Source organism: Triturus cristatus, chromosome 10, assembly GCF_964204655.1.
Source record: "Triturus cristatus chromosome 10, aTriCri1.1, whole genome shotgun sequence".
Lineage (NCBI taxonomy): Eukaryota > Metazoa > Chordata > Amphibia > Caudata > Salamandridae > Triturus > Triturus cristatus.
The window spans coordinates 185,234,653-185,247,185 of NC_140593.1; positions in this window are offsets into that span (position 1 = coordinate 185,234,653).

The following is a 12,533-nucleotide window of genomic DNA, read 5'->3' on the forward strand; positions in this document are numbered from 1 at the left end:
GGCCTGTTTAAGTAGTCTATCGATCAAACTGCAGAAGACCAGGCACTCTGTAGGGCTAGAGCCCATGAGAGGCAGAGCTTGGCTCTTTAAGGAGCGCGGGAAGAAGCAACTGTAACTTCAGCTCCAGGCGAGTAGCAGGAATTTGGGTCTGGCGCCTTGCATGGTTTCCCGGGGGGGGGGGGAGGAATTAAACCGGGCCTCCGAGGGAAAGCCAATGTATGTATGTATGTATGTATGTATGTAAGGAGATTTATAGAGCGCATGGCTGCCCTTGAGCGTCCCAGCGCTAGAAGATGCGACAGAGAGTTCAACCGATAGCGAAGCAGATGGTTATGGGAACAGCCATGTCTTTAGTGACTTTCGAAAGGGAAGCAGATTGTGTTGGGCCCGAAGGTCAGGCGGAAGGGAATTCCAAAGCTTGGACGCATGAAAGGAAAAAACGTCGACCTCCTGAACGAGCTTTCCTTATCTTGGGTATTTTAATCAGATGGGCGTGCGAGGATCGGAGGATTCTGGTAGTGGTATATGGAACCACAAGGTCCTTTAATATGGACGGCGCTTTTCCCTGGACGATTTTGTGGGTTAGGCACATAGCCTTAAAATGTACCCTTTGCTCAACGGGCAACCAGTGTAAAGCTCTAATCGCTGGTTTGGCAGAGCAGCGGGTCTTAGTGTTTGTGAGAATCCGGGCAGCGGTGTTTTGCACCACCTGTAGTCTGGCAATCACTTTTTTTGGAGCCCCGAGATAAAGAGCATTACCATAATCCAATCTTGAAAGGATAAGACCCTGTAAGAGGAGTTTCCTTGATTGGAATGGGAGCAAGGGAAGAATCTTACGGGTGGTGCGTAGGAGACCAAGGCATATTCCAGCCGTTTTTCTTGCCTGGGTGCTTAAGGTGAGATTTTGATCAAGCCAGATCCCCAAGCTTTTAATTTCAGCTTTGGGGATTGGAGGTGGGCCCATGCATGGAGGCCATAGAGACTCCGGCCGGAAATGGGATTGGTTGCCTATCACCATAATCTCCGTTTTGTCGCCATTGAGTTTTAGGTGGGATAGGTTCATCCAGCTGACTATGTCCCTCAGGCAGGAGTGCAGATCTATTTCGGGGTTATCCTGCCGGCTGAGGGAGACAACCAGCTGGGTGTCATCCGCGTAGGTCAGAAGTTTAATACCATACGGGACGACAATACCTTCTAATGGCAACATATACACGTTGAAGAGCGTAGGGCTTAAAGATGAGCCCTGAGGTACTCCGCAGTGTATAGGTGTCTCCCTGGAGAGGAAATCACCCTCCGCCACCTGGAAAGATCGATTGTCAAGAAATGACTTTAGCCACATCAGGGCCGAGCCAGAGATACCAAGGTCATGGAGTCTCTGGGCCAGGATACTGTGGTTGACGGTGTCGAAGGCCGCACTGAGGTCCAGAAGGATCACTGCCACTGATCCTCCTGTGTCAATGATTTTTCTCGCCTCTTCGACAACCGCCACCATCGCTGTTTCCGTACCCTGGCCGGGGCGGAATCCTGTCTGTGTAGATTTTAGCAATTTGTTGCTTTCCAGGAAATTTGATAGCTGACTGTTGATGAACTTTTCAGCTATCTTACTCACGCATGGGAGCAGGGAAATAGGTCTGAAGTTGGCAAAGTTATTCGGGTCAAGATTAGGCTTTTTTAGTAAGGCCTTGACAATCGCTTTCTTCCAGCTTGGTGGGACACAGCCGCTTTCAATGGATGCGTTTATCAAACTCACCATGGGCGCCAGAATGGTGGGGGTGACTTGTTTAAGATGTCTAACTGGTGCTGGGTCAAGCGGGGAGCCGCTTTTAAGGGATTGGAGGATGGGCCGCAAGGTTTCCTCACAAATGGGAAGGAACATATCAAGTTCTATGTGTGAATTCTGAGTCTGCTCTGAATGAGTGAATGCCGGATCGTTGGGAGGAAGTGGGGGAAGATGAAGGAGGATGTTTTGAATCTTTTGGTCAAAAAACGCAGCTAACTCATTGCAGTGGTTGTCCGGGAAATTGAATGTAAGAGGTGGCTCTGGAGTTTTTAAAAGTTTTTTCATGATTTGAAACGTTTCTCTAGACGAACAGGATGCCTTGCTAATTTTATCATTGAAAAAAACTGTTTGCGCGTTTTTGAGGGCTTTTTTGTAGATAAGAATAGCTCCTTTGTATTCCCTTTTGCTGTTAGGATCAAAGTCTTTCCTCCATATTCTTTCTGCTCTCTTGCAGGTTTTTTTCAGGAGGCGGATCTCATGGGAGAACCACGGAGAGGAGGCTTATTTCCTAGGTTTTAAATACGGTTTTTTAGGCAAAACGGCATCAAGGGAATTTCCAATCCAGGACCTAAAGTGTACGTCCGCAGAGTGCGGATTACTATCGGGCCGTGGCCTGGTGCGTTCTAGTACATGCATCCATTTATCCCGGTCAAGTTTCGGCCAGGGGCGAGAAAGTCTGCCCGGTGCTTGATTGGGCGGAGAGTAGGTCTTAATCTGCAAGCTGAAAGGAATAAGTCGGTGATCGGTCCAGGGCACTGGTATCGGTATTCCCACCCTAAGATCAGGGAAATTGCAGAAAATAGGATCCAGCAGGTGTCCCAGATTATGCGTGGGAAAATGTAGATGGTTTAATAGATGAAATTGATGAGCAGCAAGATCTGAAATCAAGTCAGCGGCCGTGGCATCCTTGGTGTTATCAAACTGAACATTAAGGTCCCCTAAAATTAGGAAATTGGGTCGAGTGCTAGCCAGGGCCACGAAACATTCCAAAAGTGAATTATGGAACTGTCCCATGGATCCTGGTGGACGATAAATGAGGACTCCTGAAAGGGAGTTACAAGGGGAAATTTGAATAGTGAAATGGATGTTTTCACAATCCGTCATTGGGCTATCGAGAAATCTGCACGAGAAGAAGTCTTTAAAAATGACGGCTATTCCCCCTCCCCTGCCCTTCGGGCGGTTCAGATGTTGTATGGAAAAACCTTGGGGCAATGCCTGCACGATATCCGCATCTGAATCGGGGGCGAGCCATGTTTCAGTAAGAAACAGAATCTCTAGATGATGTTCTTCAATAAGCAGATGTATTTCGTGGGCATGTTTGGGGAGTGATCTGCAATTCAGCAGAGCCATATTTATAGTCGTCTGAGGATTGTTCTCGTTTATCGAGGGGGTAAAGTTAAAAGGACAGTGGGGGCAATTAGTACAGTGAGAGTCTGGTCTCAATAAGTGTGAACCTGAGTGTATAGGAGGCTGGTTGAGATGATGTAGGTGGTCTCTGGAGTATGTAAGCCTTGAATTCTCGCCAGTGCCTTGCTCCTGGCTCGGTCTGGCGCGGACGGGCGCCCGTCCGGAGCGCCACCGGCGCGCCCGCTGCGCTCGTCCGCTGCGCTGCCGGAAGAGGCACATGATTTATAATTACGGATGTAGGAGGAAGAGGGCGTGGCCTCACTGCACGCCGGAATGGCGTCGGCGCTCGACTCCTCTGCACAGCCTGACCAGGTGAGCCTAATGCCCAGGATCAAAGTGCCAGGAGGGGGGGGAATGTGAGGATAAGCACAGAAAATACGTGACTCTCAAAGTTTTTTTAAAAGGTTTCACAACACACACTCTCCCGGCTTTCCGCCTCAGGAGAACTCGCAACCATCAACCGGCGCTTGTGGTCGGCACCTTAAGTATGTTCGGTGGTGGGCGTGGCCTAAACAGGGGCGTCGCCTCCAGAAAGGGGCGTGCCCTCACTGCACGCCGGAATGGCGTCGGCGCTCGACTCCTCTGCACAGCCTGACCAGGTGAGCCTAATGCCCAGGATCAAAGTGCCAGGAGGGGGGGGGAATGTGAGGATAAGCACAGAAAATACGTGACTCTCAAAGTTTTTTTAAAAGGTTTCACAACACACACTCTCCCGGCTTTCCGCCTCAGGAGAACTCGCAACCATCAACCGGCGCTTGTGGTCGGCACCTTAAGTATGTTCGGTGGTGGGCGTGGCCTAAACAGGGGCGTCGCCTCCAGAAAGGGGCGTGGCCTCACTGCACGCCGGAATGGCGTCGGCGCTCGACTCCTCTGCACAGCCTGACCAGGTGAGCCTAATGCCCAGGATCAAAGTGCCAGGAGGGGGGGGAATGTGAGGATAAGCACAGAAAATACGTGACTCTCAAAGTTTTTTTTAAAAAGGTTTCACAACACACACTCTCCCGGCTTTCCGCCTCAGGAGAACTCGCAACCATCAACCGGCGCTTGTGGTCGGCACCTTAAGTATGTTCGGTGGTGGGCGTGGCCTAAACAGGGGCGTCGCCTCCAGAAAGGGGCGTGGCCTCACTGCACGCCGGAATGGCGTCGGCGCTCGACTCCTCTGCACAGCCTGACCAGGTGAGCCTAATGCCCAGGATCAAAGTGCCAGGAGGGGGGGGAATGTGAGGATAAGCACAGAAAATACGTGACTCTCAAAGTTTTTTTAAAAGGTTTCACAACACACACTCTCCCGGCTTTCCGCCTCAGGAGAACTCGCAACCATCAACCGGCGCTTGTGGTCGGCACCTTAAATATGTTCGGTGGTGGGCGTGGCCTAAACAGGGGCGTCGCCTCCAGAAAGGGGCGTGGCCTCACTGCACGCCGGAATGGCGTCGGCGCTCGACTCCTCTGCACAGCCTGACCAGGTGAGCCTAATGCCCAGGATCAAAGTGCCAGGAGGGGGGGAATGTGAGGATAAGCACAGAAAATACGTGACTCTCAAAGTTTTTTTAAAAGGTTTCACAACACACACTCTCCCGGTTTTCCGCCTCAGGAGAACTCGCAACCATCAACCGGCGCTTGTGGTCGGCACCTTAAGTATGTTCGGTGGTGGGCGTGGCCTAAACAGGGGCGTCGCCTCCAGAAAGGGGCGTGGCCTCACTGCACGCCGGAATGGCGTCGGCGCTCGACTCCTCTGCACAGCCTGACCAGGTGAGCCTAATGCCCAGGATCAAAGTGCCAGGAGGGGGGGGAATGTGAGGATAAGCACAGAAAATACGTGACTCTCAAAGTTTTTTTAAAAGGTTTCACAACACACACTCTCCCGGCTTTCCGCCTCAGGAGAACTCGCAACCATCAACCGGCGCTTGTGGTCGGCACCTTAAGTATGTTCGGTGGTGGGCGTGGCCTAAACAGGGGCGTCGCCTCCAGAAAGGGGCGTGGCCTCACTGCACGCCGGAATGGCGTCGGCGCTCGACTCCTCTGCACAGCCTGACCAGGTGAGCCTAATGCCCAGGATCAAAGTGCCAGGAGGGGGGGGAATGTGAGGATAAGCACAGAAAATACGTGACTCTCAAAGTTTTTTTAAAAGGTTTCACAACACACACTCTCCCGGCTTTCTGCCTCAGGAGAACTCGCAACCATCAACCGGCGCTTGTGTTCGGCACCTTAAGTATGTTCGGTGGTGGGCGTGGCCTAAACAGGGGCGTCGCCTCCAGAAAGGGGCGTGGCCTCACTGCACGCCGGAATGGCGTCGGCGCTCGACTCCTCTGCACAGCCTGACCAGGTGAGCCTAATGCCCAGGATCAAAGTGCCAGGAGGGGGGGGAATGTGAGGATAAGCACAGAAAATACGTGACTCTCAAAGTTTTTTTAAAAGGTTTCACAACACACACTCTCCCGGCTTTCCGCCTCAGGAGAACTCGCAACCATGCGCTCCGGAACTTTCGGGTCTTCCTGCAATGAAACGGAGCGGGGATCCGTTGTGTCCCCGGGAGGATGCGGGGGTGTTCGCTGCGCTTTCCATCTTGGTGCTGCTGGCTGAAAAAGGCACACGCAAGTTTGTTATGAGCCTGCACGCGCGAGCTTGTGGTGCAAATAATCATTCATGCTCACAAAGGGCGGCTATATTGCCTGCTAGAAACTGCTGTTGGCCAAGCAAGGCTTTCGTTCTTACATCATAAGGAAGCCACCAACACATGGGCAACGCCACTTTATTGTACAGGTTCGGATGCGGCTAAGATGCACTATGTGTCGAAAATTTACCAGACTCTTAAACGCGTCATAGCGTATCAGATTGAAGCAGCGTAGAACAGGAATAAATGCCGTCCCTACGTCACAGCGTACTCATTGCGTGTTGTCGGAATTTAAATATGTCTGTGACCCATCAACTAGCCAAAGTATTTTTGAATTGTTTTTTCTGTGACTCAAAATGAAAGCAGCAACCGTGACCCGTTTTTGGCAAAACCGGGACACGAAACGCGCCCTTGCTTGGTTAGGCTAGGGGGTCGGTAGATGCCTTTTTTGGTACCGCACTTGAGACTTGGGCGCGGTTATACCGGGGCCCTGGCTGGAGGCGTCACAGAACACTAGCTCTTTGTTTGCAGGGTGCTGCCTCCTCGGTTCAACTTTCTCCTCTGATGAGCGAGACTTTTCCGTTCGTGGCAGTTTTGATCTGCCGAGCTGTTAAACTGACACAGAAAGGCTTAAGGATACAAGTACACCTAGAGTGGTACCTAAGTACACTCTGGCGAGATCACTGGTAGCCAAACTGACTGCCCCACCTCAATTTGCTTTCACTGTTGTCCCGCTCTAACCAGCCTTCCATTTAATCATTTAACCCTCCAATAATGTTTATTTAGCTAAAAATATATTTAGACCCGTGGTCTGTGAAAATGCTTTTGTTTGGATTCATCCTCTGTAAAGTGTGACTAAACCCGAGAGTTTCCGAGTCAGGCCCGCAAATAAAAGGGTTATAAAAATATCTCTGCTCAGAAGTGCAAATAAATTGGTTTATAAATCACAACCTGCCTTTCTTTCCTACACATTTGAACAACGAGCCAAAAAAGTAAGAATTACCTTCTGTTTTCGGGGAAAAATAACGTAATTTACTTTGCTTCTGAAATCAGCAACATTACTTTTCGGACAACCCCCAACAGTTTTTCAAGGAAACATGCATGAAATAATCAACAAGGCAGAGCAATGCGGTCCCGAAAGTGAAAGAGGACCGCGCTGCAGCCAGTGGAAAAGAGGGGCGGGGCTTAAAGCCCACTACAGAAATCTACCCTAACTCATTAAATCTCGCCAGCCAGACTGCGCATGTCTGGCCAGACTACGCCAGGCGAGACCTAAATAGTACTTAATAGAAATTTCAAAAATATATAAATATGGAAATGATGTTGAAAAAAAAATAAGCATTCCATATAAAAAATGCAAAATTATCATAATTAAAAATAAAAACATAAAATTGCATAATTTAATAAAAAAATATTATAAAACCCAACATCCCACTCTCAAAATTGTATGGAAAAAAAAAAATTAAAATCAATTGCAAAACGACATGCACAAAATATAACACAACGTTTTTAAGAACAATATACAAATATAGCAAAAGAAACAGCATCCTTACTCGTGCAGTTCTAATCCACAATATTTGTGACCTCATGTTATTTAATACACAACAATTGTGTCTTATGATATTCTTTCCACCATATTTTGTTGGAACACCAGATGCACCTTATGCTGAAGTACTGATAGAGATGTTGCTTTGAGATCGACATAAATATGCATACAGTAGCCAAAGTATGGCATCGGCACCATGTGGACAATAATTGACTTTTGTTGATGGCAATGTAGCAAGAGGTAATCTTGTAAGAGCTGCAGGAGGTAGAAGAAGCTTTTCACTTTATCATAGATGTCAGCATCAATGATAACATGAGTATATTTACTAGCCATTAAGGGAGTTAAATTTGGCCACATTCATCCTCTTCAAAACTGTTGTGGCTTTACATATGAACTACTTATACAGCAAGTGGGTCTTCTTTCAAACACCCCAAATAATATCAATTGTGGGGATTGCATTAAAGAGTACAAAACTATAGGAATGAATATATGTCACTAAATAAAGGCCTTTAATATCAGTCTCCAAAAATATTGTATCACTACACTGCCTAGCACTCCATCATCAAAGTAAATAATATTCACAACTCCACATACACTCACCTTGACATTTTCGTAGTAGTTGATGTAGTGGATGCAACATTGTGATACATCCCATGTGATATAGAAATCTCCTACCAACTGAACCACAAAAGGGTTATTTGTCCAATGCCATCCACTCACGGAAAATGTAAAGGAAGACTCCTTGAAACATGGCACTTGATACCTTGAGGAGGCTGAACAATCACAGTAACAAAATATGGCAATGAACCTTTGCTGTAAGTAGGACTTCATCTGTATTGCTAAATTGGTATTGCTTCCATTGTATGGAATACATTCTTGTTAATATGTATGATGAAAGCCTGGAGGAGTCTTTACCTCTGAGAACCTTTATGATATATGGGAGAGATTTCGTTGTTAGTGGGGTTTTGGGTCAGCACCAGGTTTCTTCATCATAGGCATTTTGGTGGCATGTTTGAATTTCTGGCAGCTGCTAATTTATGGAATGATGCGCTGAAGAAACTGCTTATGAGTGGTAGGACAAGGTGATCAAATGTGGTTATTCTGATGTTTCACTCATAAGCAGGTAATGAAAATGAGTTGATCTGAATAAGTATCTTGGTCATGTGTTTTTGAAATGGTGGTAAACACACCAAGAATTTGAATATTTCTCTGGCAATTGAAGCCTGCAAAGCAAGATCATACTGTCACTATAATATCAGAAATTAGCATGTTGAAAGCCTTGCTTCAGGCTCTCAGACAATGGTTAGGCAGAAGGCAGCCAAAAACAGCAACTCAAAATATCTTTAAAAGAAAAAGCTAGACTACTTTCCCTATCATCAGTCTCCACGGAAATAACATCACTGAATTTTCCAGCATGCATTTGTGACAGCACTGGTTTCCACACAAAGACCATCTTTAACCTCTTGATTACTAGGGATTCCTCACTGGTCCTAAGCCCTTTTTTGGATCGCAGGGGTAGCTTGTGTCTAAACCTTCATAACTGTTTTTCCACAAAAGGTATCCACACCAAATTTGCATCCTTTTTTCAACATGATGGGAATTCTAAAGGTATCCAGGGTTTGTAGAGTCCCATGGAGCAAACCCAAATCATTGTTTGTGGGAAAATTGTTTAAAAAGGGCCGCACACAAAAGCATAACCGAGAAAATTGTTTATGGGAAAAGAAGGGAGAAAGGTACTGTGCAAAGCATAAGTATGGCACCAATGAAAGGAAGAAGCAAATTTGTATAAAAAAATAATAATAATTACTACAGTTTTTGCAGAGCTTGTCCATTTTTCCACATTTTTGTCATTTTAGCCTACTTGCGGTTTGTGATGGAAACAGATATGAAACCAATGGGTGATCCTGGACAACTATACATTTCCGAAATGTAGACAATATTCTGAATTCAGAAAGGGGTCATTTTTGTACATCGCTCAAGGTTTTCCCATAAAAACTAACTGTTGAAATAATAAAACCTGTGAAAATGAGTAGGAAAAAGCAGCCATTTGGGACAACATTTGTATCTGTAAATTCTTGTCATGATGGTTAATTTACAAAAGCAATATACCATTACTTCCGAACAGACCATTCTGGTTGCAGTGTAATATAGGGTTTGTAGGTTCTTCAAAAACATATGCTAACCAGAATTAAAAACTAAGCTGCACTTTACAATTAGTTTTCATTGTGAATCCATAATACAGCAATTCATATGGTAAAATCTAAAGATTAAAATGGAAATGAAGTAATCCTGTGTATTTCTGGAATGTGCACAATATACTGAGTTTATAAACAATGGGTATTTGTACATCTCGAAATTTGTGTTTAGCCATACCGCGAGACCTGTCAGCCTTAAGTTGATCTTCCCCCAAATAACCTGTCCCCCCCCTGTAGCATTTAATGTACAGGCCCTGGGCACAGGTAGTGCAACTTTGCTAGGGACTTACAGGCACATTAAATGTGCCAATTGGGTATAGGTTAATCTTATCATGTTTTAAGCAGAGAGCACAAGCACTTTAGCACTGGTTAACAGTGGTAACATGCACAGAATCCTCAAGCCAACAAAAATGAAGTCAGCAAAACAGGTGTTCTGAAGGCAAAATGATAGGGGAAAAACCACACCATTGATTCCAGGTCTAACAACCTATATTGGATCTGTCTGAGCCCTGCTGGCCTGCGCTAGAGTGTGTTCCTGATCCCCAGGAGGTGCCCCTAAGGTCCTGGTGCATTGGTGTTTCAAGTAAAGAAGAAAGCATGAAGTTTTGGGCTCTTTGCAATTGCAAATGGGCCTGTTTGTGCCAAGATCTTGCCACCTCTGCCAACCAATAATGGGAAGCTCCAGTGAACCCACCCCTTTGTGCTTGGGCAACTGCCAGTGACGATGGGCAACTCATGATCGGCACTTCACTCTACAGCATCAACAGCCTGCTGTGACGGCGAATGCAAACCCCTTCATGTCACAGTTCTCACTATCCGCAACACTTTCCATGCTCCTCGAGGCCCCCTGCACCACAAATAAAAATCTTCGTACTGGAATTTAGAAGGTAACTCTTTCAGCTGTACTAACTTGGTCGATGTATCCTGCCTGCGCTCTATCAAGGTAGGCCTGAACTTGCTTTTAACCCAGCTTTGAACAACCAGATAACCGTAAGTGGCACATTGTGCTTTTAGGTGCTATACTTACATGAACTGTTTAAAATTGCATATCTTTGAGTCTTCTGATTGGAATGTTGTCAATTTGGTGTGAAATCATGTATTGCATTATACTATATTTTTCCAAATTGGTGTGGCATTTTTCTTGTGTTGTGTTTCCAATTTATTGCTGTTTGAAGTGCTGCATAAATACTCTACACACTGTCTCTACGTTGAGACTGGCTGTTCTGTGCCCAGCTACCAGAGGGTTGAGCACAGGTTAATATGGGGCTTGATGTGCCTCACCCTCAGAAGGATTGTGGTTGCTGCTTCAGTATGGGTTTCATCCCAATTAACCACTAGCCCAAATTCTTACAGTTGAGCACAGGTTAATTTAGGGTTTGCTTGTTTTTCAACCTGAAAAGAATTGTGGTTGCTGCTTGTGTAGGGTTTCATACCATCAAGCAATAACCCAAATGCATGATTTTAGGTAACTGGTTTGGTCCCTTTAGCGGTGGCAGTATGACCCAATGTCCAATGCAAGGGTGGGATGCCTGCTCCTCTTTTGTTTGCCTAAATGTAAACCTCCTGATGTCTAATGGGCTTTCTGCCCCTGGCGAAAGCAGATTGGGGATAATCACCCCTATCTAAGATTATATTGCCCACATGTGTGGTGGGGCACGGCCCTGGCCGAGGTTGGCCCACCCCCACCACTTTTCTTTATTTTATTTTCCATGGCCTTTAATGGGATTTCTGCCCACTGTGGGGCAGGTTGGGACACACACTCCAATCTGCCATATAAGAGAGATAGTAAGATTCCTTTGTGCTTTTTGGAGGGGTGCATGGTGGACAATCCCCACCCTTGGTTTGCTTTGGGCAAATTATCCCTAGTGGGCATTCTGCCCTCCAAGGTGGGCAATGCCCCTTTTTGGGGTGGGGGAATAGCACTGAACATTGTGGGCCACCACACCCCTTTTAAATTTTAATTTTATTGGTGTCTAGTGGGCTTCCAACGCCAACACCCAGGGGGCTGATTAGGGGCATCCTATCCCTTGATTGTGTTGGCCACATTATTGCTAGTGTGCCTCCTGCCCCCCACCCCTCTGGGGTGGCAAAAGACTTATGCCCTGTTTTGGAGTAGGGTATGGCTCTGCACATGGTCAATTGCACCCACCCCTTTGTTTTTTTCCACTTATCCCTGGTTTCTTGTCGTCTTTCCACCCACCAGTGGGAAAAACTGGGGTGCAAACTCACTAATCTGTCCACTACAAGATCAGAAAGACTTTTGTGCCCTTTTTTTGGGGGGTGGGGGCATGGTCCTGTGCCTCTTGTTGTTTTTTTTACACTTATCTCTAGTGTCTAGTGGACTTTCAGTAGTTGGGGATAATTGGCCTGTCTGTCGCCAGGGGAACTGATTCTGTTAAAAGACTGAGAGAGTGGAGCACAGGCCCTTGCCCAAGAGGCCACTCCCCCTACAAAAAAAATCCCTGGTTTGAAGGGGATGCATCAGGTGATCATATCCCATTGTGTTTGCCTGGTGCTTTTCAGGGAAAGGAGGAATTGCTCGCAATCTGACCATCCATACCTTTGGGTACAATTCCCTGGGAACAGAGAGATGGGGAAGTTTTCACCCCCCCCTCCACTTTCACCAAAGAAACCAGGGAGTGGTTTCCTGGGTCCCAGCCATGCCAATAATGTGATTGTGTCACTCACATAATTGTGTCATTGGCAGGACAGTCATAGACCTCTGGGTAATATTGGGAGAGTCTCCAAATCTGACCCCTGGGGGCGAAGGTGGGGAAACTGAAGCAGCACACAACAGCGCTGCTTCAGTGCCTAGTGTTTGGATGTGACCGCCTCTGGCTTAGACAAAATTCCAGGTGAACTGTTTCTAGCAGAGACTGATGCTTGGAATCCTTATCTCACAGTAGTTTGCCATCATAAGTGGGCTACCAATCCCTTAATCCTGGGCAGGGGCAAAAATAATGTCTACATACAAAAAGGCTCCCTCTTGGTGCC